General features: G+C 37.9%; 1 protein-coding gene across 11 annotated transcripts in view; it reads left to right on the forward strand.

Moving 5' to 3' along the window:
• Positions 1-483: 483 nt before the first annotated feature.
• Positions 484-25,541, forward strand: part of TLR5 (toll like receptor 5) — a 114,542-nt gene continuing 89,484 nt past the window's right edge. For 9 of the 11 annotated variants that reach the window (XR_012481350.1, XR_012481348.1, XR_012481347.1 and 6 more), the window contains exons 1-2: positions 788-1,074; positions 15,794-15,962. The gene's annotated coding sequence lies outside the window, so the exon portion shown is untranslated. Of the gene's footprint in view, positions 1,075-15,793; positions 15,963-25,541 lie in introns of all 11 variants that reach the window. The other 2 variants (XM_074262647.1, XM_074262650.1) reach the window with 2 other exon arrangements.

Genomic DNA, 25,541 nt, shown 5'->3' on the forward strand with positions numbered 1-25,541 from the left:
TAGGTAACAAACACAGCGATGGACAGAGTGCCTGACCTGGACTCTGCAAGACTCATCTTTCTGAGTTGGAATCTGCTATCAGACACTTACTAGCTAGCTATGTGACCCCAGCAATAACTTACTACTGTTGGCCTTGGTTCCTGAGCTGAAGAAGGAAATGGCAAAACCTTCCAGTGTCTTTGCCAAGAAAACCGTGAATGGGAACTGACAACCACTAATTTCATATTCTATTCTTCCCCTACTCCAATTTGTGTTTATATATATATATATGCATACATATATATGTATATATGTATATTTGTATATGTGAAATGTAAATGTGTATATACATAAGTAACATATATATTATATATGTGTGTTTATATATGTATATATTCAAACATACACACCCTCACACACACACACACACACACACACACACACACCCTAACTTCCTTCTTCCTCTTAGCCCCTCTGGGTTCATTGTCAGAGTTCAGCGTCCCCTCAAGCTCTCCTCCTCTTGACCTGCAGCTTCGGTTCCACCAGTTCATCTAGGCAAGAGCAGAGACTTTGGGACCCATCGTCCAGATAAGTACCCTCCCTCCCCCCTCCTCCCCAATTCTTGGAACTTGAGACCGGACTGATAGGCTTCAGAAGGTGCAGACTGAAGCGGGGCTGAGGGAGTCCTGAGGGTGGCGACTGGAAGCGGAAGAGTTTCCTCAGAGTGGCGAGATGGAAAGGAGAGAAGATTGTTGGCTCGGGGCCCAGGGAGGAGAGGATCTTGGCCGGACTGAGGAGGAAGTACTACGAATAGGTGAGCTGAGGAGCCAGGGAGAGGGGGGTTGAACAGCTGTCAGGGAACTGCCAAGTTATGAGCGAAAGAACTTATCCCCACCTCGGGGTGAAAGGGGCGGCACGAAACTGAACAGATTCTTTGGGGCCGTGGGAAAAGGAACTGAGGGGAACCATCCCTCCCGAAGGAATCTGGGACTGAGGGCCAGGCACGCGAAGGTCAAGATTGCGGGCCTGGGAGAAAATGACAAGCCCTCGGGGCTCTGTGGACCCAGCCCAGGAACGGGAGACCGAAGGCTGGAGGTGAGCAGCCCTGGCAGGCGCTATTTCCATTTTAACGGCTACACAACACACATTTTCTCTGTCTCTCTGTCTCAGTCTCTCTCTCTGTCTCTGTCTCTCTCTCTTTCTCTGTCTCCCTGTCTCCCTATCTCCCTGTCTCTCTGTCTCTCACTCTGTCTCCCTATTTCTCTCTCTGCCTCCCTGTCTCTCTCTCTGCCTCCCTGTCTCTCTCTCTGCCTCCCCGTCTCTCTCTCTCACACACACACAGGGGAACCCCAAAAATAATTTCTTGAAGGTAAAAGAAAATTAGGAGGCTGTTTCTAGTACACGGGGAGGGACGAAGTGTGGGAAAACCTATTGAAAAAGAAATCGCCTGGCTAGGGAGTGGGGATGAGGAAGACAGCGACCAGGAGAGACTTAGACCTAGAGGAAGAGGAAGAACTGTTGTTAGTATTTAGCATTTGCACAGAGCAGTTAACTTTTCCCTCACACTTTCACACTGAATCATTATTCTTCCTGGTTAGCCTGCACAGGATAGTTGGAGGCTTGTACATTCCCTGTGGGATTGAAAGCTGTCCCACCTCCGCCCCCCACGTTCTTCCAGGAAAGTAGGTGTGCAGCTAGAAATAGTATAAAGTAGCCAAGAGAGGAGAAAGGGGCCAAAATGGGGGGGGGGGAATCTCAAATTTTGAATGGCACAGATATGATTACAAATCATAATTACATTTACATGAAAATATGTGATCTACAAAGCTGCATTCTTTACAACAACCCAGTGAGGAAGAAACTCCGAATATTAGTCAGAAGTTACCGAATGTTTATTAAATACCTACTATGTTCCTGGCACTGGAAATATAAAGAAAAGTGCCCCCTTACACACACACACACACACACACACACACACACACACACACACACACACACAAAGTCCCTGATCTCTTGGAGTTTGTAGATGAAGGCAAACAATTATGTAGAAGCAATCTATCTAAATGCAGAACTATTTGAGATATTCAACAGGAGGAAGGCACTAGAATTAAGACAGTCTAAAGAGATATCTTGCAGAAGGTGGCATTTTAGTGGAAACTTCAGGGAAGCTGGGAGGTAGAGATGAGAAGGGAGAGTATTGGAGGTATTTTGGAGAGTAGCAAGAAAATGCTGAGTTTGGAAATGAAATGTGGTGTTTAAGGAAAGCAAAGGAAATATTTCTATCACTGGATCCCAGAATATGGTGAGATATAAAATGAAAGAAGCCTGGAAAGATAAGATGGTACTAGACTCTGAAGGAATTTGAATGCCAAGAAGATTTTACATTTGATTCTGGAGGTGGTAGAGAGTCAATGGAGTTAACAAAGTAGAAGGTCACCAAGGTTAAACCTGCATTTTAGGAAGATCACTTTCACAGCTAAGTGGAGGATAGTTTGGAGATGGGTCTGGAAGAGAGACCTGGACTATTTAAGTAATCCAAGAATGGAGTGATGAGGCCTGAACCAGGATGGTAGCAATGTGAGAGGAGAGAGAAAAATATATGAGATGTTGCAAAGATAAAATTGGCAAATGCTGGCCACAGATTGAATATATGGTTTAGGGTAAGAGATAATTAAGTCAAACATGGTACCTATTGTTATCTCTATTCTGATCCTTCCATCTGCTGACTGGGACAATTAGGTAGTACAGTGGGTAGAGCACTGGAGTCCGGAAGACTTGAATTAAAATCCAGCTTCAGACACTTAGTAGTCACTTAACGCTGTTTGCTTCAGTTTCCTCCTCTATAAAATGAACTGGAGAAAGAAATGACAAACCACTACAATATCTACCAAGAAAACACCAAATGGGAGGTCACAGAGAATCAAATGTGTCTGTACAATTCCTATTCACCTGTATTTCATATTTCTAATACTATGAGGGAGTTGAATCTTTGGAAAAAGATTGAATCCCCCCTTTGTTGATAAGGTAACTGATGTTTAGGGAACTTAAATGATTTTCCCAATGTCATATAACTAGCATCATAAAGGGCAATGTAAAATAATTGAAGGAGTGACAAATTTGACATTACAAAACTCAGATTAGAATTTCAGCCCTGCCCTTTACATGTATGATGTTGGGGGAGATATTTCACCTCTTTGGAAGAAGAATGTTCCATCTGAAATCATAGAACCTAGGTCTGAATTTTATTTTCATACTATGCATTGTCTGTTATGCTTCTTACAGATATGTGATCCTGGGCAAATCCCTTCCTTCTGATGATCTTTAAAAATGTAGATAATCTGCTACTGTCCTTTTAAGTAGGAGAGCTTATATTCCTTAACCCCATGGTCCAAATGTAAACTCACTATAATATTTAACTTAGTCCTTTAGTAAATACTATTGATTCTTAAGATTCATGATATTGATTCCAGTCCAAGTAGGATAGATGAAAAATCCAAAGATTCAGGAGTCTTGAATGACTTTTTCTATAGTAGTTACCATGAGGACATACTAATTTTTTGTGGGGAGTCACCCAATAAGCATTTTTAAGTGCCTACTGTGTGCCAGGCACTGCACTAAGTTCTAGGGATACAAAGAAAGGCAAAAAACAGTCCCTTCTCTCAAGGAGCTCACAGACTAATTAGGGTAGCTGCTAAAAGGACCTCTATTAAGGGTGGATTATTTGATACAGCATCTTGCAAGTATCCATGTCCCTAGGAATCTGATCTATAGACATTTAGATGGATTGGATGTCTCTTCCCAGAACATTGGTCATAGCCTTAATGAGTGTCTGCAGCATGTTTGCCCACCGCTGTACACTACCAATCATAGTCACCTGTTGCTGAATGAGGTTGTAATCAGTAAGATTAATGTCACTCCTAGGGCCCCTGGGTACATGTAAATGTTTTCTCTTGTTCACTTGGTGGAAAAGGAGGTTAATGATTACAAGCTGATGCTGGACATACTCATCTGCTCATCAGATGCAGACATGGCTGTGATGAATCTGTGCAGATCTTTAGAATCTTTCTCTTGTCTTCATTTTCATGGTGGGTGCCCATGTGTGATGACAGTGGGATAGTACTTCCCTCTGAGAAGTAAACAGAGACATCTGTCAAATGTCTTTAAGCAAGTTTGGGAACAGTTTAGAAAGCGGTTGCCCAGTTGCAAAACATGGAGAAGAGGAAGCCTCTCTAAGATTGAGGTACTCACGGTTAGCCTTGAAGGAAGCAAACAATTCTATGACACAAGAAATATATTCTAGGCATTCAGCACTATTGTTTAGATAGAAAATGTCCCATTTGGCTGTGATCTAGATAGTATAAATGAAGGACAGCAATATCTGGGAAAATGGCCTTTGAACATCTTTAAATGTCAATCTAAAGAATTTATATTTTATCACAGATATAATAGGGAAATTTTTTGAGTAAAGGTATGAAATGGTTAGTCCTGTGCTTTAAGAAAATGATTTTGGCAGTTATGTCAAAGATGGATTATTCTCCCTTTCATCCAGCAGTGTCTCTACTAGGTGTGTATCCCAAAGAAACCATAAAAGAGGGGGAAAAGGACCCACGTGTGCAAAAGTGTTTGTAGCAGCCCTTTTTGTAGTGATGAGGAACTGGAAATTGAGTAAATGCCCCTCATTTGGGGAATGGGTGAATAAGTTATGGCATATAAATGAAACAGAATATTATTGTTCTGTAAGAAATGATGAACAGCTCTTCAACAATGAGATGATAAAAACCAGCTCCAATTGTTCAGTAATGAAGAGAATCAACTACACTCCTGAGAGAGAAGTATGGGAAACAAGTGTGGACCACAATATAGTATTTCTACTCTTTCTGTTATTGTTTGCTTGCATTTTTATTTTCTTTCTCAGGTTTTTTTACTTTCTTTCTAGATCCAATTTTTCTTGTGCAGCAAGATAACTGTATACATGTATTTAACATATACTTTGACATATTTAACATGTATTGGACTACCTGCCATCTAGGGGAAGGGCTGGGAGGAAGAAGGGGAAAAGTTGGAACAGAAAGTTTTGCAAGAGTCAATGTTGAAAAATTATCCATGCCTATGTTTTGTAAACAAAAAGCTATAATAATGATGATGATAATAAAGAAATTATGAGTAGGTTGATTACAGAAAGGTCTGGAAAGACTTACATGAACTGATGCTGAGTGAAGTAAGCAGAACCAAGAGAACAGTGTAAATAGTAACAAGATTATGTGATAATCAGCTATGATGGACTTGGCTTTTTTCAACAACGAGGTGATTCAAGGCAATTACAATAGACTTGTAATGGAAACTGCCATCCACATCCAGAGAGAGAACCACAGAGACTGAATGTGGATCAAAGCATAGTATTTTCACCTTTTTTGTTGTTGTTCATTTGCTTGTTTTTTTCCCTATTTTGTTTTTCCCTTTTGATCTGATTTTTCTTGCACAGCATGATAAATATGGAAACGTATAGAATAATTGTACATGTTAAACATATCAAATTGCTTGTTGTCTTAGGGGAGGAGGGAAGGGAGAAGAGAGAGAGAAAAATTTGGAACACAAGGTTTTGCAAAGGTAAATGTTGAAACTATTTTTGCATACATTTGGAAAAATAAAATACAATTTTTTTAAAAAGATGGGTTATTCTATCCCACTTCATCTTCCATATCCCCTCTTGCATGTACAAACTTCTTGGTTTTCTCTTGTGCTGGTACTGGTCCTTTTGCAGCTATTAGAATCTCTCTCTTCACTGTTGGCAAGCTCAAGATTAAAGAACATGGTAGTTTTCTTGGCACTTTTGGTATAGGTTTCTATGTCCAGCTTGCTAAAGACCTAGTTTGGCTGCATTCCCTCCATTACTAACAACTTCATAAACCTAAAAGGAATTCAATTCATTGGCTAATCATCTGAAAGCTTATCTTATTGGTCCATGCCAGAAATAGTTCTAGTCAACTCTCATGATGATTAGTAGTGCTTTAGTTGCTCAGGCAGTAAAAATGGAAGCATGGGAATAAGTCTCTTGTCCTCTGAGGATACAACTGTCACATAAGGGAAGCATTTTAAACTTTTAGAGATGAAAGGTGCCCTTAAGTAAAATGAACAAGATGACAGATAGATAAGTATTCATATATTAATACTTCTGTTTCTTGCTATGTATTTTTGTAATCCTGTATAAACACGTCCACATCCAATGATTGCATTCTTCACCAGGAATAAATTTTCTAGAGGGAAGAATGGTTGATAGCTGGATATTCTACTCTCCATGAACCCTATATGTTTTTCTGTAAAGAAGTCCCTCCCAGTTCTAAGATTCTAGGGTGGTAATTACTGTACATTACCAGACAAATTAGACCTAAAACCATAGGGCATAGAACTAAAAGAACCTTGGAGATCCCCCAATCCAATACCCTTATTTTACTGATAAGAAAATGGAAGGTCACAATGGAGAAAAAAAAAAAGATTTGGTGTATACAGATTTGGAATCAGAGGATTATAGCTCTGTCACTTGCTACATGTGAAACCTTGAGAAAATCAAGTCAGCTCTCTGGGTTTTTGTTTCCTTATCCATAAAAATGAGAAATTGAACAAGTTGCTGTCTGAATTTCCTTTCACCTTGAAATCAGCTTGAGTCCAAGGTCACTAAATTAGTGGATTTAAGGCAATGATTTTTCCATGATTTCTTATGCTTGGCAGTCATCCCATGGGGAAAAAGATGAAGACAATTCTTCACCATCCTCCTAGTCTTGGGTATGTAAAGTAGCTAACTAGGCACACAAAATAGTGGTACTTGCTATGCCTTCTGCAGGGATTCAGTCTCAGTGGGCAGAACAGTGGGCTATACATTTCTGGAAGAATTTTTGTTTGGGGCAGCTTTACTTCTCTATCTATTCTTTTCCTGTTTTTTTTTCCTCCCCACACATTCACTTGAGCCTGATCACCACTAATGAAATCACTTTTCAATTTCCGTCAGCTCCAGTTAAGTTCATTACAGTTAAAGCCCTTTCTGAAATCTCATCACTCAGATAGCAGCAGCTCCAGGTCCCTCTAATGGCCCCTCTTTCCTCCCTGGCCTCTTGTCAGCCTCACCACTCACTCCTCAGGCTGCCAGGGTAATCCCAATCAGCAACATATCAGATTAGATTTTATTGTCTGAGCTCTTGGTTGACAGCTCTGCCTTGCCCAGCATTGCCATAAATTTCTTTCCTAGGCAGTTCTCAAGTGTTTTCTAAATCTTCACATTCTCATTCCCATCACAACTTAATAGATTTCCTTCATTATTCTCCCATTCCCCCCACAAAAACTTCTTTTTCTCTCATTTACATCACAATCTAAAAGGCTTGGGCTGCACTTAGCTGATTGTGTCATTACTTATAGGGGATGCAGCACTGTATCTTTCATGCACTATCATCTTCCTTGACCTTGCAGCATCCAATCTTCCCTAGCAATTTACTTTCCCCATCAACAGGCTAGATTTAGCTGGTGTATTCAGGGAGGTCATCAAAGCTGTATTGACCTCAAAGAGAACAAATGTTAATATTCTAATCTAGAATATTGACATTCTCCAACCTTTGCTCTGAGAATCCCAGACAGAGCTGTCACTCAGCAGTGTTTGGCTTCTCAGTGAGTCACCTTTTTTTTCCTCCAAGGGCCTAAAATATAATCAATATAGCTAATTGTTAACTATTGCTAATAATGCAGTTTGAGCTGTTCCCTTATAATTAGAACCTTAAGAACTCCTTGTATGCTACACATATTTATAGTTAGTATATCACTGGGAAGATCTCAGAGATAAATACATTGTATTTTGCCATTTTCCCCCCTTCTACAAAAAGACAATGCTTCACAATTTTTCTTTTGAACTCTGGAAACCAGGCCTAAAGAAAGAAAATGGAATGGCATAAATCTGAAGTGGTTAATTAATTTCCCTTTCTCCTTGAAAAAGAAAAAATAAAAACACAGGATTACTATGTATTGAAAGGCTAAGTCTACTGCATTTTCTCCTTTATTGTTTTTTGTGCATTCTAAATGGTAAAAATCGAATAGAATTTCTAGTTATCTTTGGATATTCTTATGGGGGAGGTTACTATGAGAGCAACTGGCTTTTGTGATACCCCTTCTGGAGGAACCTCTTTGAATGAGAGGAATGATGACAGCAATCTCATTTATGGAAAGTAATTTTAAGATATGTGAAACACTTTTTTGTTTAGTCATTATCAGTTGTGTCTCTTTGGGGATTTTCTTGGCAAAGATACTGTTTGCCATTTCCTTCTCCAGCTCATTTTACAGATGAGGAAACTGAGGCAAACAGGAATAAGTGTCTTGTCCAGAGTCATAACTAGTTAAGTATCTGAAACCGTGATCTCAGGAAGAGGAGTCTTCTCCCTACACCTACTTAGATCTATCTTATTTGCTTTTTACAAGAGTTCTTTGAAGTAGCTCCTATTGATACTTCCACTTTTCAGATGAGGAAACTAAAGTGGGATAGGGGGGTTATACAGTTGCTAAATATCTGAAGTGGGATTGAATTGAAATCTTTCTCACTCCAAGTCTATCACTTTGTCTACTGTACCATTCTTTCTCTGTTTTGGCTCTTCCTGGTTTAGGTATCAGTGCCATATTTGTGTCATAGAAGGAATTTGGCAGTATTACTTCTTTATCTATTTTTCCAAATAGTTTACATAGCATTGGAAGTAACTCTTCTTTAAATGTTTAGTAGAATTCATTTGTGAATCCAACTGGCCTTGGAGATTTTTTCTTAGGGAGTCATTAAATGACTTGTTCAATTTCTTTTTCTAAAATGGGACAATTTAAGTAATTTATTTCCTCTTTTTTAAAGTGGGAAATTTATATTTTTGTAAATATTATCAATTTTAGTTAGATTGCCAGACTTGCTGCTAATTATTGATTTAATTTCTTTTTCCTTGGTGGTAAGTTCATCCTCTTCATTTTTGATACTGGTGATTTGGTTTTTTCTTTTCTTTTTTCTGATCATATTAACCAAAGGTTTATCTACTTTGTCGTTTTTTGGTTTTGTTTTTGTTTTTTATAAAACCAACTCTTAGTTTTATTCATAGTTCAATAGTTTTCTTAGTTTCTATTTCATTAATCTTTCCTTTGAGTTTCAGAATTTTTAATTTGGTATTTAATTGGGTTTTTAATTTGTTCTTTTTCTAGCTTTTTTAGTTGCATGCCTAATACATTGATCTCCTCTTTATTTTATTCATGTAGCTATTTAGAGATATACACTGTACCGTTTTAAGAAAGAAGGGAGGAAGAACTATAGTCACTGATCTCAGAGATTTTAGGCAAAGGCTATGGAGGTGGTCCAGTGCCTAAGTCTTTGGTGGTTGTACCTGCATAGGTAGTATGATATATGTCTGTACTAGACCTAACATCTTTCTTCCCTACGTGATGCTCAGCTCAAACCCATTTGGTGTTTCTGTGGCTACCTCTTCCTCCAGAATGTCCAGGGAAGGGATTCTTGCTTTTCTTTGCTGTCCCCCTGCCTTATGATGTTGCATAACTGGGTGATAAATAACAACTGATAGGAGGATTGTGTTTATAACTTAGTTTATCCTGAAAAGAACTGGATTACTGTTTTCAAAGGATCATAAATTAATAAAATTGAAGTGACCTGTTTGGAGATAACCTACCAGTCATCTCAGTTTACAAATGAAGTGCTCAAATAGCCGTCAATAATGAAATTCTCACTCCACAACATATCTCCTATACTTCCCTTCTATTGATTCATATAGTAACAAACTGAATTGTCACCTTTTGCCTAAACTACTGCACTAACCTTCTAATTGGTCTAAGCACTTTCTGCATTCTAGTTTATCTTACACTCAGCTGCCAAGAGGATTGCTCTAAAGAATAGGTCTAATCATAATTCCACTTAAATTAATCTACTTATTCAATACTGTATCAATCAAATTGCCAAGGAATTATTTAATAGAGCTAGAAAAAATAATAAAATTCATCTGGAAGAATAAAAGCTCAATAATTTCAATGGAATTAATAAAAAAATACAAAAGCTGTATTAGAACTAAAACTATACAAAAACTGAATTAGAACTAAAACTGTGGAATTAAAACTAGTCATCAAACCATTTGGTACTAGCTACAAAATACAGTAGTGCATCAGTGGAATAGATTAGATTCACAGGACATAATAGTCAATGACTATAGTAACCTAGTATTTGATAAATCCAAAGACTCCAGTATCTGGGATAAGAACTGACTATTTGACAAAAATTGTTGAGAAAACTGGAAAATAGTATGGCAGAAGCTAGGCATTTAATATCTTATACCAAAAGAAGGTCAAAATGGGTTCATATTTTAAACATAAAAGATGATACTATAAACAAATTAGGAAAATAAAGGATGCTCTACCTCTCAGATCTGAAAAGGGAGAAATTTATAGCCAAAGAACAACTACAGAACATTATGAAATACAAAATAGATAATTTTGATTATATTAAATTACAAACAAAACCAATGCAGTCAAGATGAGAAGGAAGACAGAGAGCTGGGAAACCTTTTTATATCCAGTGTTTCTGATAAAGGTCTCCTTTCCAAAATATGTAGAGAATTGACTCAAATTTATAAGAATACAAGCCATTCCCCAAATGACAAATGGCCAAAGGATATGAACTGATAATTTTCAGACTAAGAAATTAAAGCTATTTCTACCCATATGAAAAAATGCTCTAAATCATTATTAATTAGATAAATGCAAATTAAAACAACTCTAAGGTACCACTTCACACCTCCCAGATTGGTCAAGTTGATAGGAAAGGATAATGATAAATGTAGGAGGGGATATGGGAAAATTGGGAAACTAATGCATTGCTGGTGGAGTTGTGAAATGATCCAGCCATTCTGGAAAGCAATCTGGAATTACGTCCCAAAGGCTATAAAACTGTGCATACCCTTTGATCTAGCAGTGCCATTAGTGGATCTGTATCCCAAGTAAATCACATGTGGGAAGAGACCCACATGTGCAAAAATATTTGTAGCAGCTCTTTTTGTGGTAGCAAAGAATTGGAAAAGGAGTGGATGCCCATTAATTAGGGAATAGCTGAACAAGTTGTGGTACATAAAGGTAATAAAACATCATTGTTCTATTTTAAGAAATGAACAAGCTGATTATAGAAAGTCCTGGAAAGATTTACATGAACTGATGCTGAGCAAAACAAGCATAACCAAGAATACATTGTATATAATAACAGCAACAATGTGTGATGATTAACTCAGAAGACTTGATTTTTCTCAGTAGTTCAGTGATCCAAAGCAATCCCAATAGACTTTGGACAGAAAATGCCATCTGCATCCAGAAAAAGAACTAAGGATGACTTCCCTTCCTGCAGAGAGCCCCGTCAAGCCTGATGCAATGCAGAGAGTCTTTTCCTTGAATCCTGGCTCTGAATCTCCTCCAGCTCTTATCCTTCTCCAGGCCGATCTGCCCTCTGCGCCCAGTGCTGTCTCTTTTTATCCTCCCAGAGAATGGGCGTGGGATAATGCAAGGGCTTCTGGGAAGAACCACCCCAGCCAATGAGCTTGCCCCCTCTATCAAGTCAACCTGAGTTCTCACCTTGTAATTGTCCAGAAAACCTGAATTCTCACCTTGTCACCATCCAGACAACCTCAGTTCTCACCTAGTAATCCCAACATAAGGAGACTGAATGTAAATCAATACATGCTATGTGCATTTCTTTTTTCTGTTGTTTTTTTTTCTTTTCTCTCCCATGTTTTTTCCCTTTTGTCCTGATTTTTCTCTCTCTACATAGTTCATAAAAGAATGTGTATTAAAAATAAATAAATTTTTAAAAGGGCTACAGAACTGTGCATACTCTTTGATCCAGCTGTGAGTCTATTGGGTCTGTAACCCAAAGAGATCACAAAAAAAGTGAAAAAGAACCTATATGGGCAAAAATCTTTGTAGCAGCCCTTTTTATAGTGGCAATAAACTGGAAATTGAGTGAATGCCCACCAGATGGGGAATGGCTGAATAAGTTATGGCATAAGAATGTAATGAAATATTATTCTATAGGAAATGATCAGTAGGATGATTTTAGAAAAATCTTGGAAAGTTACATGAATTGATTCTAAGCAAAGTGAATAGAACCAAGAGAACATTGTATACAGTAATAATGAGATTATGTGATGATTAGCTGTGATGGATATGGCTCTTTTCAATAAAAAGATGATTCAAAGCATTTGCAGCAGACTTGTGATGGAGAGAACCATCTACACCCAGAGAGAAAACTATGGAGACTAGATGTAGATTAAAGCATTCTCACCTTTTCTTAGCGTTGTTTGATTTTTATTTTTTTTCCTTTCTTGTGTTTTTTCTTTTCTCTTTTGAGCTGATTTTTTTTCTTGAGCAGCATGACAATATGGAAATACATTTAGAAGGATTATACATATTTAAACCTAGTGGTTGCTTGCTATCTAGAGGAGGGGGGGAGGAAGGAAGGGAGGAAGAAATATTTGGTACACAAGGTTTTGTAAAGATGAGTGTTGAAAACTATTTTTGCATGTATTTGGAAAAATCAAAAGCTATTAGTAAAAATATATCAAAAAAAGAAAAAGTCTGACCCTGTCACTCCTCTGCTCGGTGAACTGCAGTGATTTTTTTCTTACAGGTTGTAATATAAAATTCTCTGTTTCATTCTTAAAAGTCTTTCTAACTTGGTCCTTTCCTAGCTTTTCAATCTTTTTTATCAACATAAACCAAACAGTTTTTACCAACATAAACCCAATCTCTTGTCTCCATACTTTTTCATTGTTTGTCCTACATTTGTGAAATGACTCTTCTCTGCCTCCTGGGTTCCCCAGCTTTCTACAAGGCTCAATCCATATCCCATATCCTGTAACCATGCTTTTGCAATCCTCCTTTAATACCCTCTGTTTTTCAAGTTATCCTTATTTTCTCTGTATTTATTTTGTATGTACCTAGTTATTTACATGTTTTCTCCCCCATTAGAATGTCTGCTCCTTGACTGTATATGCAAGTTGTTTTTTTGGGGAGAGGGTTTCTTGGGTTTGGGTTTGTTTTTTTTTTGGTGAGGAAGAGAGTCAATCTTTGCTTATATCCTCAGAATTTAGCACATTAGCAGGATACAATGAGCTAGAGAAGGAAATGGCAAAGTACTCCAGTATTTCTGCTAAGAGTTCACAAAGAATGAGACATGGCTGAAAAATGACAACAAAAAACAATTTGTTGAAAAACTGGTGTCTCCCAGAAATCCACCACTTCATTTTTAATAAATCATTCTTTCCTTCCTTTTATTCCCACAATGCTCACAGGTTCCTCTCCAAGTGACACCCAAACAATGGTCCAGGATACCTTTCCCCTGCTCTTGTTTACCCAAATAAGGGGCAGGTGGAAGGTGGCAAGGTGGGGGAGTAGGAGATATGAGAATAAGGATGAGGGAAGGGAAATCATAAAGCTGAGAATGTATCCTTCCTTAATAATTACTTTTGCTCCCCCTCTGCTTTCCCGGAAGCCTCTCATTTGTATCTCCTGAGATTCTGCCTTATTAATCCACTTATAAAAAGTTGATACATAGTAGCTGCAAGGCAAAGGATGTATAAATCCAGTCAGTTTTAGTGTTGATCATATCAAAAAGTTATAACTTAGATGAAGTGTTCAAATTTCCTAAAAGAGTTTGTGCCGGAACACCTTAATTCAAATCCCAGATCACCTGATCACTGTATTTGTGTCTAGGGACAATTCTTAGTTTACTTATAGGTACAATGAGAGGGTTATATTGGTTATGTTGTACCCTCTCTAGGTTCCTTCTACCAATTTTCACTCTCACTGGCAGGTTGGGTTTTCGGAGAGCAGTTAACTACTACTCCTTTCAGAATCATCAGAGGTTAGATGTGGTATTCTAGTATAATAGCTCACGAGCTCTCACCAGCGTGCATCAAAAAATCATCTAACCAGTTATTCTTTTCCCAATATCAATTAATTTATTAACATCAATTATCAGAGACTTTTCCTAATAGGAATATAGTAAAAGCCTAATTTTTAAAATTTCCCCAATTTTTAGACATGCATTCCCATAAGTATATAGAGTCCAGAGAAAAATGGGTTTGAGTTTGGAGAACACATGTGGTAAAGTGTAACTCACAACTCCTGGTTGGATGGAAGTGTTGTTTCCCTTTGTGGAAACATTTTTGAAGTTCCCTTCAAAACTTGAAAATTTTTGAAGATATGTGCAACTTCCTTCTTGGTCCCAAGAATTGGGACCATTAAAGAATCTTGAAGTGAACTTCTCTCTATATATCTATTTCTTCCTCTCTCAGAGTAGATGCATTATTTGTTACTTACTGGTCCAATTTCTTAAATGATGAGATCAGTTCCGGGAAAGGGGAAGATTATGCTCCCTTTAGGCTAATTCTATGCCCCACTCCTTACACCTAAAGCTAGTCTATCAAAGAAATATCCTCCTTTGAAAAGGTAATCTGGACACTGAATATCTTAGTTATAATCATTGAGGTTGATCTATGAGACACATTCCTCTTTATTGAAATCTGTGATCCTATGATAATCTTGTTACTTAAACTAAATCATGGTTTAAACTGATATATGACTCAATGTTCATGAATGAGCCAGTATCTATTAATGTCTGTCTATCCTTTACATACATATTGCCAGTAAAGTTTGGAACATAGTGAACTGGCAAAGAAGACCACATCAAGAAAGAGAACCAGGAAAGAAAAGTGTAATGGAACCTAGGAGCAAAAAAAGCATATCTAGAAGGAGAGGAGGGTCAACTGTGTCAAATTCTTCATAATTCTCAAGGAAAATGAGCCCTGAGAAGAGACCACTGAATTTGCCAATTAGGAGATTGTTGGTAACTTTCATGAGATTGGGAGTGGCCTGCCAAAGTCCTTTTCAACAAGATGTTTTAGGTTTCAGCAATTGTTTTTATTCAAGCACAATTTTAAAAAAATACTATTTTTAAAAGTTTTATTGTTTTTCACACCAGTTGTTTCTTGCTATCCCCCTCTCTTTATTAAATCCTCCCTTACATCCAAAAAAAACCAACTAAGATTGACAAGATAATCAAGTCTGAGGCTATATGCCATGCTTTGCTCCTGTGGTTCCATCTCCCTCAGGTGAGAAGAGTACTGTGTGTTCTATCATTTGTTCTTTCAGACCAATGTTGGTCAATGCCAGTAATCTGAGTTGGGCAGCTTTTTAGTTTCAATTTGCATAATTATAGCCATTAAGCATATTGTTCTTATGGTTCTGCTCACACCGTTCTGCTTGGCTTCATATATTTTCCCAACTTTCTTTAAATGCTTTTTGTGGGGGTTGTTCAGTTATGTCCAACTCTTCATGACCCCTTTTGGAGATTCCTTGGCAAAGATACTAGAGCAGTTTGTCATTTCCTTCCCCTGCTCAGTTTACAGATAAAGAAACTGAGGCATTAAATGACTTGCCGAGGGTTGCATAATTAGTAAATGTCTGGGACTGGATTTGAATTCAGAGAGTTGAGTCTTCCTGACTCCAGACTTTGTGCTCTACTCACTGTGTCATCTAGTTGCCCCATTCATGTTTTGCCTTCATGACTGTAACAGAAATGGTCCCTCAAATTCACATGCCACATGTTCAACCATTCCTAACCAACGGTCACCTTTGTTTCCAGTTTTATGCTGCTACAAAAAGTCATGTCTAAGTTCTAAGTGCTTCAAATTATGAAAGCAACTTCAGCCCATTTTCTGATTTGCCAAATCCCCATTAACAGCTTTTCTTTTCTGTCCAGAAAAGAACAGATACAAACAATCTCTTAATGACACACAAGGGAAATATGGACCATCATCACCATCAAGGAAATTCATCAGTGCCAGGATGTGAACTGTGTTTAATACAAGAGATATTTGCATTTTGAAACTGAAGAGATCTATTGGCTGTCCAGTTGTTAGAATAAAGAGGTAAGTGTTTCAGATACATGTGATACTTGTAAATATATGTATGTATATGTTTATGATTCTTCTATTTAAGGCTTGTCATTTAATGAGGGAAAGGATAAGTCTGCAAATAAATATATTACAAGAAAATATTTAAATTGATTTCTGATCCCATTTATTTAGAAGGGAACTCAAACAATGCAGATTACAAGTAGGTGTGTCCATGGCATGTTTATCCATGTCATCCCATAAATTCAACATAGGGCATCCAACCAATATATTGTAGGTCTTTTTCACTTTCACTTAACATTATCAGGGTATTGTGGAGCACTCTGTCATTCCTCACTCTTACCTCATGACCAGCCTGCTTTTCTTCCCATGAGAGAGTTCCCTGATAGTTTCTTTACTCCTATTCTTCTCTGAGATTTCTCATTGATTATATGTTGCATCCTACTCATACCCACCATATTCCTCTCAATATTCTCTCTGTGTTATTCATTTTTTGCTTTTTGGAATCTATCATATTCCATGTTTCACTGTCACATAGGAACACCAGCAGAATGTTAATATAAAAAAGACAAGCTGTTGTTTCCAAGGGAAACTTGCAGTCATTAACAAAAGATGAACCCTAAAGAAAGTCCGCTGGATTTGACAATTAGGAAATTATTGGTAAGAGCAGTGGAGCCATCATATTTGGATCCTGGCATTATAGATGTCATAGATAGGATGTTATAGATAGGAGTAGTAAAATGGCATCAAAAAGTACAAAGTCTATAAAAGCAACCAAATTGGACCAAATGTTTACAGAAGATCTGTATTAGAAATGGCACAATTGTGAGTGTATTGGGGGTTGGAGACAAAATATATCAAATCAGTGAGAAAGATTTCAGACTTTCTTAATACCAAAAATAACAACAATAAAGTAAACAAGAAAACATTATCTATGACCTTATAGACTGCCTCTCCCATATACAAAGATACAAAATCTTTAGGAGAGTCATCTATACAGAAATTAAGAGCAACCTCATTAAGTCTATCAGTAAGGAACAAAGAAGCTTTCAAAAGCAATATTTAAGAGATGACTATATTTTTTACCATTTTGCACTTGACTGAAAAATGGAAAGAATATAAGATGTCACTACTTCTTGTTTGTTGTTTGTAAGAAAGCATTTGATGCAAAGAGAAAAAGAAGGAAGGAAGGAAGGACGGAAGGAAGGAAGGAAGGAAAGAAGGAAGGAAGGAAGGAAGGAAGGAAGGAAGGAAGGAAGGAAGGAAGGAAGGAAGGAAGGAAGGAAGGAAGGAAGGAAGGAAGGAAGGAAGGAAGGAGGGAGGGAGGAAATTTTATCTCATTTAATGCTCACAACACTCTTAGAAGATAGGTGCTATTAATATCCCTATTTTTAAAGTTGAGGAAATTGAGGCAGACAGAAGTTAAGTGATTTGCCAAGGATTTCAGAGCTAGGTTCAGTCATCCTGATCTATGTCTAACACTGGCCCCAGATGACTCTGGAGGGGAAAGTAAGGAAGATGACCATGACCAGCCTTCCCTAACATCCAATTCATTCCTATGCTATAGCATCACCTCTTTGATGTCATGGTCCTCTTCAAAAAAAAAAAAAACAAAAAAAAAAAAAACCATCACAACAGCTAGGAAGTAGAACAGAGTGCTTTCTTAAAAGCCCTTTTCGGACAAAGTTTCTCCTGATCATACCTTACAGAATTATAGATTTAGAGCTAGAAGAAACCTTAGAGGTCATCTAAGGTCCTCATTTAACCAATGAGGAGACAGGCGCAGAGATATTAAGCTCCTTGCCCAGGATCACACAGGGAAAGTGAGGTTTCAAACTCAAATCTCAAGATTTCAAATTCAGCACTCCTGCTTCAGCACTCTTCTCACTAAACCACAATATTTTCCTTCAAAAATATTCAAGATGACTTGAAAAATATAAAACTAGAAAAAATCCTATTTAGGAAAATGATCTGATCTTAAATATTCAGCAAAGCATAACACATACAGGTGTAAAACATAGAGATTTTGCCATTGTAGTGGAAAAGACTGATTTCAGTCTACGTTAAAGATTCCTCACTCATTGTGAAATTCTCCAAATGCTCCTATTTGTGAATGAAATTGCACCAAACCCCAGAGCATGTGCAGTACCTCCTGAAAAATATCTACAAACCACTCCAAAAGAATTTGGCCTGATTATTCACATGGGAAAAAATCAAGTGGATAAAGAATGTTTATTTCCCAGATATGATACACACTAGTATGTAGATCATTGAGTTGGACCCAGGAGGAGAGTGGAATGGACTACTTTCGGAAAATTATTAAACTCCTTTCATGATATAATAAAGAATGGGATAAATGCAAAACTAATATAAGAAATATGAAGGTTGCTAAAAATAATTTAGATCTAGGTATCTGGTGGGGAAAAGGCACCAGGGAGGGTTGGATTGAACAGAGGTGATACCAAGTAAATTGGAGATTGATTATGAATGACTTTGACCATCACTGGAGAGTTTAAAAATATTTTAATTCAATTGAAGAGTTTAATTGCCTTAAAACAACCACCTATCAATTATATTGGGAGGGAAAATGAAGAAACTATCCCAATACCAGATTCAACAAACATTATTTGAATTAAAATAATAGGACTATTCACAGTGAGACAGTGAACTCTCTTAACTGCTGGTATCCATACCTAAAAATTTCCCTTTGAAATTACCTACCTTTTCTTCTCTCCCTCCAACCTTAAAATGTGTTGGCCCTTCCTCTTGTCAAAGGTTATTTAATTACAGGGTTTATTGATAGCATACAAATGACTGCTAGAACACTCACTCTTATAAGAAGAAATATGCATCTGCCTCCCTGCCAACCTGGGTCCTAGATTTCGTCTGGCTCCGGAAAATTAAGCCACAAACCCAGGAAATTGGCTCTCTCCATTTAGTAGACCAATTCCAGATGGCCTGTGGTGAGGACCTATGAGGTTTTGTACCGAGGAAATGAGATAGTTTGCCCAATCTAGGGCAAACAAACCCCAGTACCTTTGAATAAACCAATTATGAGTAGGTCAGATAAGGTTCAACACAGAAGGGTTATTAGAATTCCTTTGGTATGAAGAGGTTGCACTCATGGATATTCATCAGTTATTATAGCTGTCTATTCCCAGATCTCCCTTCTCCTTTGAGGAAAGGAGCACAATCTAACCAGCTGCATCAATCTCCCTCTGCTGGCTCCTTTCCTTTTGCCTATAAAAATTCTCAACACTCACCCAAACTAGAGAAAAGCAAAGAAAGAGAAGAGAAAAAGGAAGAAAGAAGAAAATGAAAATTTCCCTTGACTATGCCATTCCTTCAGGTTATTGTCTTATATAACTCTTCCTCTTTACTAAATTAGAAGATATAATTAGTGTGTTAACCATTCATTAACTCTCAAGCCCAGGCAATGTGGTCTCCATCCCTTCCTTTCTCCCGAAACTGCTCTTTAAGGTTAGGAATGACATCCTAACTACCACATTCAGTGACTTTTTCTTAGTCCTCATCTTCTCTATAGGATGATATCATACTCCTCCTGCTGTGTGCTTTCTTCCCTCAACTTTGTGAAACTGCTTTCTATTGGCTTTCCTCCTACTTTGGACCAGCCACTCTTCTATTCTCCTCTGCTGCTCATTTACCTCTCTTTACTAACTAAATGAGAGTGCTTGAATTCTCTCCTATTCTCTTCTTCTTCATTTCTCTTCCTCTTCTTCTTTCATTTTCTCATTCTTTCTCTCACTTTCTTTCTCATTCTATCTCCCGTTCATTTTTCTCTCATTCTCTTTCTCATTCTTTCTCTCTCTGTATTTCTGTTTGTCTTTCTCATTCTCTCACTCCCCCCTCTCTCTCCCTCCCTCCCTCCCTCCCTCGTCTCCTTCAGTGAACTCATTTATTCCTATGACTTCAATAATCATATCTAAGCATAACTCCCTAATCTAGATACTAAACACAAATGTCTCTTCAGAGCTCTTTTCAAACATTTCTGAATAGTTGCTTGATTATTTCTACCTAGATACCCCTACAGAAGCAAAAACTAAAAGCAGCAAATAGAGGGAGACCTGAATTCAAATCCAGCCTCAGACACTTACTAGTTGTGTGACCTTGGGGCTTTTTCTTTAACCTTCATTCACCTGTAAAATGGACATAATAATAGCACCTACCTTTCATGGTTGTTTCAAGGACCAAATGAGATAATATTTGAAAAGCATTTCGCACAGTAACTAACAAAAAAAAAAGTGTTCCTTCTAACCTTCTTATGTAAAAGAACTCCCAGTCATCTAGGCTAAAGAGCTGAGAATTATCACTGATTTTAGCTTCTCATGAACCCCCAACTGCCTCCAGCTGTGGTTGGTTGCTAGATGTTGTTAATTCTCTCCCCAGAGTTTTTCTTTGTCCTCCTTCCATGGTTCAGTGGTTGCCTATTGTCTCTAAGATCAAATATAAACTCCTCCATTTGACATTTCAAGCCCTGTACAATCTGACCCCTAATTACCTTTTGAGATTCATTATATATTATTCCCCTTTAACCTTCTACTGTCTGATGACAAAGAGCAGTTTGTGCTTTTCCTAATGCAAGTCATTATCTCCTCTCTCAGTATTTCTGCATGGACTAACCCGTATACACAGTTTTCATTCCTTCTTTACCTCTGTCTCCTATAATTCCTCAAATACTTCAAATCTTCTTTTTATGTATCTGCCACTGAACTCTCCAAACTATTCCGCCACCAGAAACAATGCTGTGGAGGACTAAACCATTCAAGTTTGGAATTCTTCCTGAGTACAAATACATCTGGCCCACTGTTGGTCTAGATCCATATTGGTCCTAGTATATTTTACATTCTATTATTGCCATCTTTTTACTTGTATGCTTTGCCACTGCTAGTATGTATCTCTTTCCACCTCTTTTTCTCAAAATTGCAATGAAACCTTGAATGCCATTGCTACTGGAAATGATATATTAACTCTCTTTAGATTTCCTCATGTAACTCCCCAAACCAAAATATTTCTCCCAGGTCAACATTCTCTTATATAAAATATTTCTTCCTGTTAGAATATAAGCTCCTTGAGGGCAGGGCCTGTGACACTTTTATAGTTTTATTCCTGGTACTTGCTACAGTGTTTGGCACATATTGCTGAATAAATGCTTTTTTCTTTTATTCAAAGTTTGGCTCAAGCCCTACCTTTTACCTGAGAACTTTCCTGAACCCCCTAAATGATATAAAAATATGTTACATGTACTCATATTGGTATATTATTTCTCTTCTATAGAATATAAGCAGCCTGGTGGCAGGGACTATTCCATTTTTTTTTTTATTATTGTTTCATTTTTTCCTCCCTGAATTCCCAGTACTTGGTAGCTAGTAAGTAATTAATCAAAGCTTGTTGATTACCTTGCACATTATATGGGATTAGGAAATGTCATTGAATTGAACATTGAATTGAAATGTGCTCAGAGGTCCTAATGAAAACAGCTTACAGGAAACAAAATGAACTTTTAGGTTAGGAAGTGACAATTCAGTAGAAGGATGGAGATCTTTCTGAGTTTTATAGGACATTAGCCAGTCATTTATATGCAAAAATAATGCTAATGATCTGTGTGACTCAAAAGGCTAGGTAAGTAAGTGTTACATACCTTTTTTCTTCTGCATACATGAAAAGCTTGCCCTTTGCTGTGTGGTTGGGGCCGTTATTTGTGGAACCTATTATTATTGCTGTCACAGGCTTTTCATTCATCTAGACTGATGTGTTAGCACAAATCGAGCTTCCGCTCTCTCCTATCTTCCCTCCCCCTCTCCCCTTCCCCTTTCCCTTCCCAGCCTGCCTTGAATCTGGCCCATAAAGTTTCTTTCTCTGCTATCACTGCCTGCTGTTTCCCAGCATTTTCTAGCTATGCTCTATTTATCTCTTGAGCAGAGAAAACAAATGGGGGTCACCTCAGCTTGCCATTTACCTCCTATTGTCCAACCTATATACATGCCCCACTCTGTAGCAAAGGACATCCAGTTTCAGCACTTCAAAGCTGATTAGCCATTTGTTTGTATGATGAAACAAATTGCAGAAGCCAAGTTGTCATGGCACCTAGATAAGTTATCATAACACTTAGCAATTGTGACCAAGTTCTTGATTGGTCAATGTGAATGTTGCCGCAACCAAGGCTAGACTTCCTTGGAAGCCCACTTTGGAACCTGCTATATAGACAAGCCCAGGCTTCGCTCTGGCTTTTTGTTTTGGGGGGGTTTTGAGTTGTTATTGTTGTTTTAAATCTCAAGCTCCTAAGCAAGAAAAGGCTGAAACAGGGGAACGCAGATTCTTTCTCGATAAGTCTGGTGCAGCTTCTGTCTTCACCTTTCCAATTTCCCTCTCTCTTTGAGGGGGAAGGGAAGGAGACAGGGGAGAAGAGGGAGAAAGAGAGGAGAAATAGACAGAGGGGGACAGAGAAAGAAATAGGGATGAGAGGGATGGAGAGAAAGAGAGACAGAGACAGTCAGAAAAAGACAGAGACAGCCAGCCAGACAGACAGTGACCGAAAGATAGAGAGAAATGGATAACAATTTTTTAAACCAAATCACTATATGACTGGTGTAGAAATACTCTGGGGAAGGAATTCTCCCTATCAGTGCAGATTAACTATCACTTTGCAATTTTTTTTTAGAACATCAGGGGTTTTAATCATTTTTTTATGTCTTGAACCCCATTGGTATCCTTGGAAAGCCTATGGATCCCTTCTTGGAATGATGTTTTAATTGAATAAAATAAAATGCATGTTTATAAAGAAAACAAATTATAATGAAATATAGTTTTTAATAATAAAAAAATGTTCTCAGATCCCATGTTAAGACATTCTCAGATAATTGTCTAGAGGCACTAATAGGTTAAGTAGCTTGTCCATGTAGTCAATAAGTGGGGATCAGCTCATTTTAATGCAGCCAATCTAATAAAGTCTGACTCCTAAATTTGGAGTCACATTTACAGAGTCCTGTTTTAGGGTATCCTTTCTTCTTTTTTGGTCCTCTTCTTGCTATTGCATGTTGGACAAATATAGGTCAATAGAGGGCAGCAGTAGCTCGCTCCATTAGCAGTGGATGCACATTCACCCAAGTTTCCAAAGTTGGAAACACTTTGGGAAAGCAGATGATAATCATGGTTTGAATAAATGAAACTGGATACTTTATGAGCATCCTCCTTTGCTAAAATTTACCAAATCTAATAAAAATGATAATAACTGATATTTGGTCTTCCTAGAATCTACAGGATGGACTTCTTAGCCTCACTTCCCACACTCTTCAACCTAATTCTAATTCAATATAGTTTTTGAATCCTTTTCCTCCCACTGTGTCCTGACACAAAGTAATGTTTTGTACGAGGCAAGCTAATCCATCCTATATAAGCTGGATTTCCACCTATGCTTATTCTCCATATCTACAATGTCCACAACAAGAAAATCCTACCTATTTTTCACTGATCAGTTACATTTCTACCTCCTCTAGGAATATGGAATTGATGTTTCCCTTTTCTGAATGGCCAATGTTTATCTGCACCATTTGTTTAGGATTTAGATTTAGATTTAATTCAATGATATTTATTAAAAAGCTACTATGAGCCAGAGGCACTTGGGATCAGATTTAAAAAAGGAAAGAAGCAAAGAAGGAAGAAAGGAAGGAAGGAAGGAAAGAAATAAGGAAGGGAAGGAGGAAGGAAGGGGAAAAGGAATAAAGAAGGAAGGAAGAGAGGGAGAAGAAAGGAATGCCGAAGGAAGGAAGGAAGAGAAGAAATGAAAGAAGGAAAAGAAGGAAGGGATGGAAGAAGAAAGGAAGAAAGGAAGGAAGGGAGGAAAGAATAAGAGAGGAAGGAAAGAAAAAAAGAAAAAAGGAAGGAAAGAAGAGAAGGAGGGAGGGAAGGAAGGAAAGAAAGGAATTTTAAGAAGGAAGCATGGGGACATATTTAAAATGCCAGTGATGTGGAGCTGGAAAGCTAAATAGCTAGCTCTTGAGGGAAAACTATTAGGAGATCTTTTAAGGCTCTCTAAGAGAATAAGATTCATTTTAGATAACTAATAAGTAATGCATTTAGGAAAAAATATTTTAAAATATGCTAATGTATCTCCCCTTCTGGGGTATATTCCTAACTCCAAGTTGAAGGTTACACCCATATGGAATGACAACTACCACAGCTTTAGAGTTCTCAGTGGATCCACACTCCTAAAATTTTAGCTCATGGACCCGACCCCACCCAGAGTGCTTAATTTTACTAGTCAGCCAAGAGACACAATCATCTCAAAGCAAAAGCATTTCCTCTGATGCCACTGTAGAAGCCATGGCTTCAGAAATATTTCCTTCATAAATCTGGGTCATAGTAAAAGAGTAAGTGCATAGATAGAAGACATAGGTAGTGAAATGTTATTGTTCAGTCATTTTAGTCTCTTTGGGATCTCATTTGGGGTTTTCTTGGCAAAGATACAGGAGAGGTTTGCCATTTTCTTCTCCAACTTATTAAGGGGGTATGTGGATGTTTTAGGGAGGTAGACAGATGGGTAGAATATGAAATTAATTGTTCAGTCATTTCCAAACTTTCCTGACCCTATGTGGCATTTTCTTGGTGAAGATATTGGAATACTTTTACCATTTCCTTCTCTAGCTGAGTTTACAAATAAGGAAACTGAGGCAAGCAGGGTTAAGTGACTTGTCTAGGACCATTCAACTTGTCCAGGGGAGATTTGAACTCAGGAAAACAAGTCTTCCTGACTTCAGGTCTCGGCTCTCTGCACTATGGTGCCATCTAACCACCCAGTGACGTATACACATTAGGCAAGTCAACTTAGGTCTCTAACTTTATATGCTTTCCCTTTTCAGAGAAACTTTATGCTGTTCTGCCTTCCACGCGCCTCCTGCCAGGTCCTCTCCTGGGCAGGTCACTGAGGTGGGCTTCCAGCACCTGCTGTTCTCTGGAGCCTGGCTTCTAACTAATTGGACTCTTCTGAGTATTGCTTTTTTCTGTACTGCAAATTATCCTTCTCACTGGAGTTGTCTCCACTGATTCTGTAGGTTGTTAGCCTGAAATCTAGTGCTCTTTGCACTACACCATATTATGTTCTTTCCAACCTTATTATGTTTCTTCCATACAGCTATCAGATAGAGGAAGACAACATACATGCATGTGCAAACAAATTATATACAGGATAAGTAGGATACGATTAAGAGAGAGAAGACACTAAAACTGAGAGAGGTTGAGAAAGAGGTGGGATTTTAGGAAGCTAGGAGGTAGAGATGAGGGAGATCATGTCACACATGGGGAAGTGGCAAAGAAAATGTCCAAAGTCAAGAGAAAGATTGTCTTGTTCATGGAATAGCTGGAAAGTCAGTGCCATTAAATTGAACCATGAATGAGGAGTAAGAGATAAGAAGAAAGGAAAGGTAAGAAAGAGTTATATTTTGAAGGGTTTTGAATGTCAAACGGAGCATTTTGTGTTTGCTCCTGGAGGCGAGAGGGAGCTACTATAGTTCATTGAGTAAGATTCAAAAATCACTTTTGTGATTGGATGGAAAATGGAGTGGAGTGGAAAAAGACTTG

This window comes from Sminthopsis crassicaudata, chromosome 4 (assembly GCF_048593235.1).
Source record: "Sminthopsis crassicaudata isolate SCR6 chromosome 4, ASM4859323v1, whole genome shotgun sequence".
Lineage (NCBI taxonomy): Eukaryota > Metazoa > Chordata > Mammalia > Dasyuromorphia > Dasyuridae > Sminthopsis > Sminthopsis crassicaudata.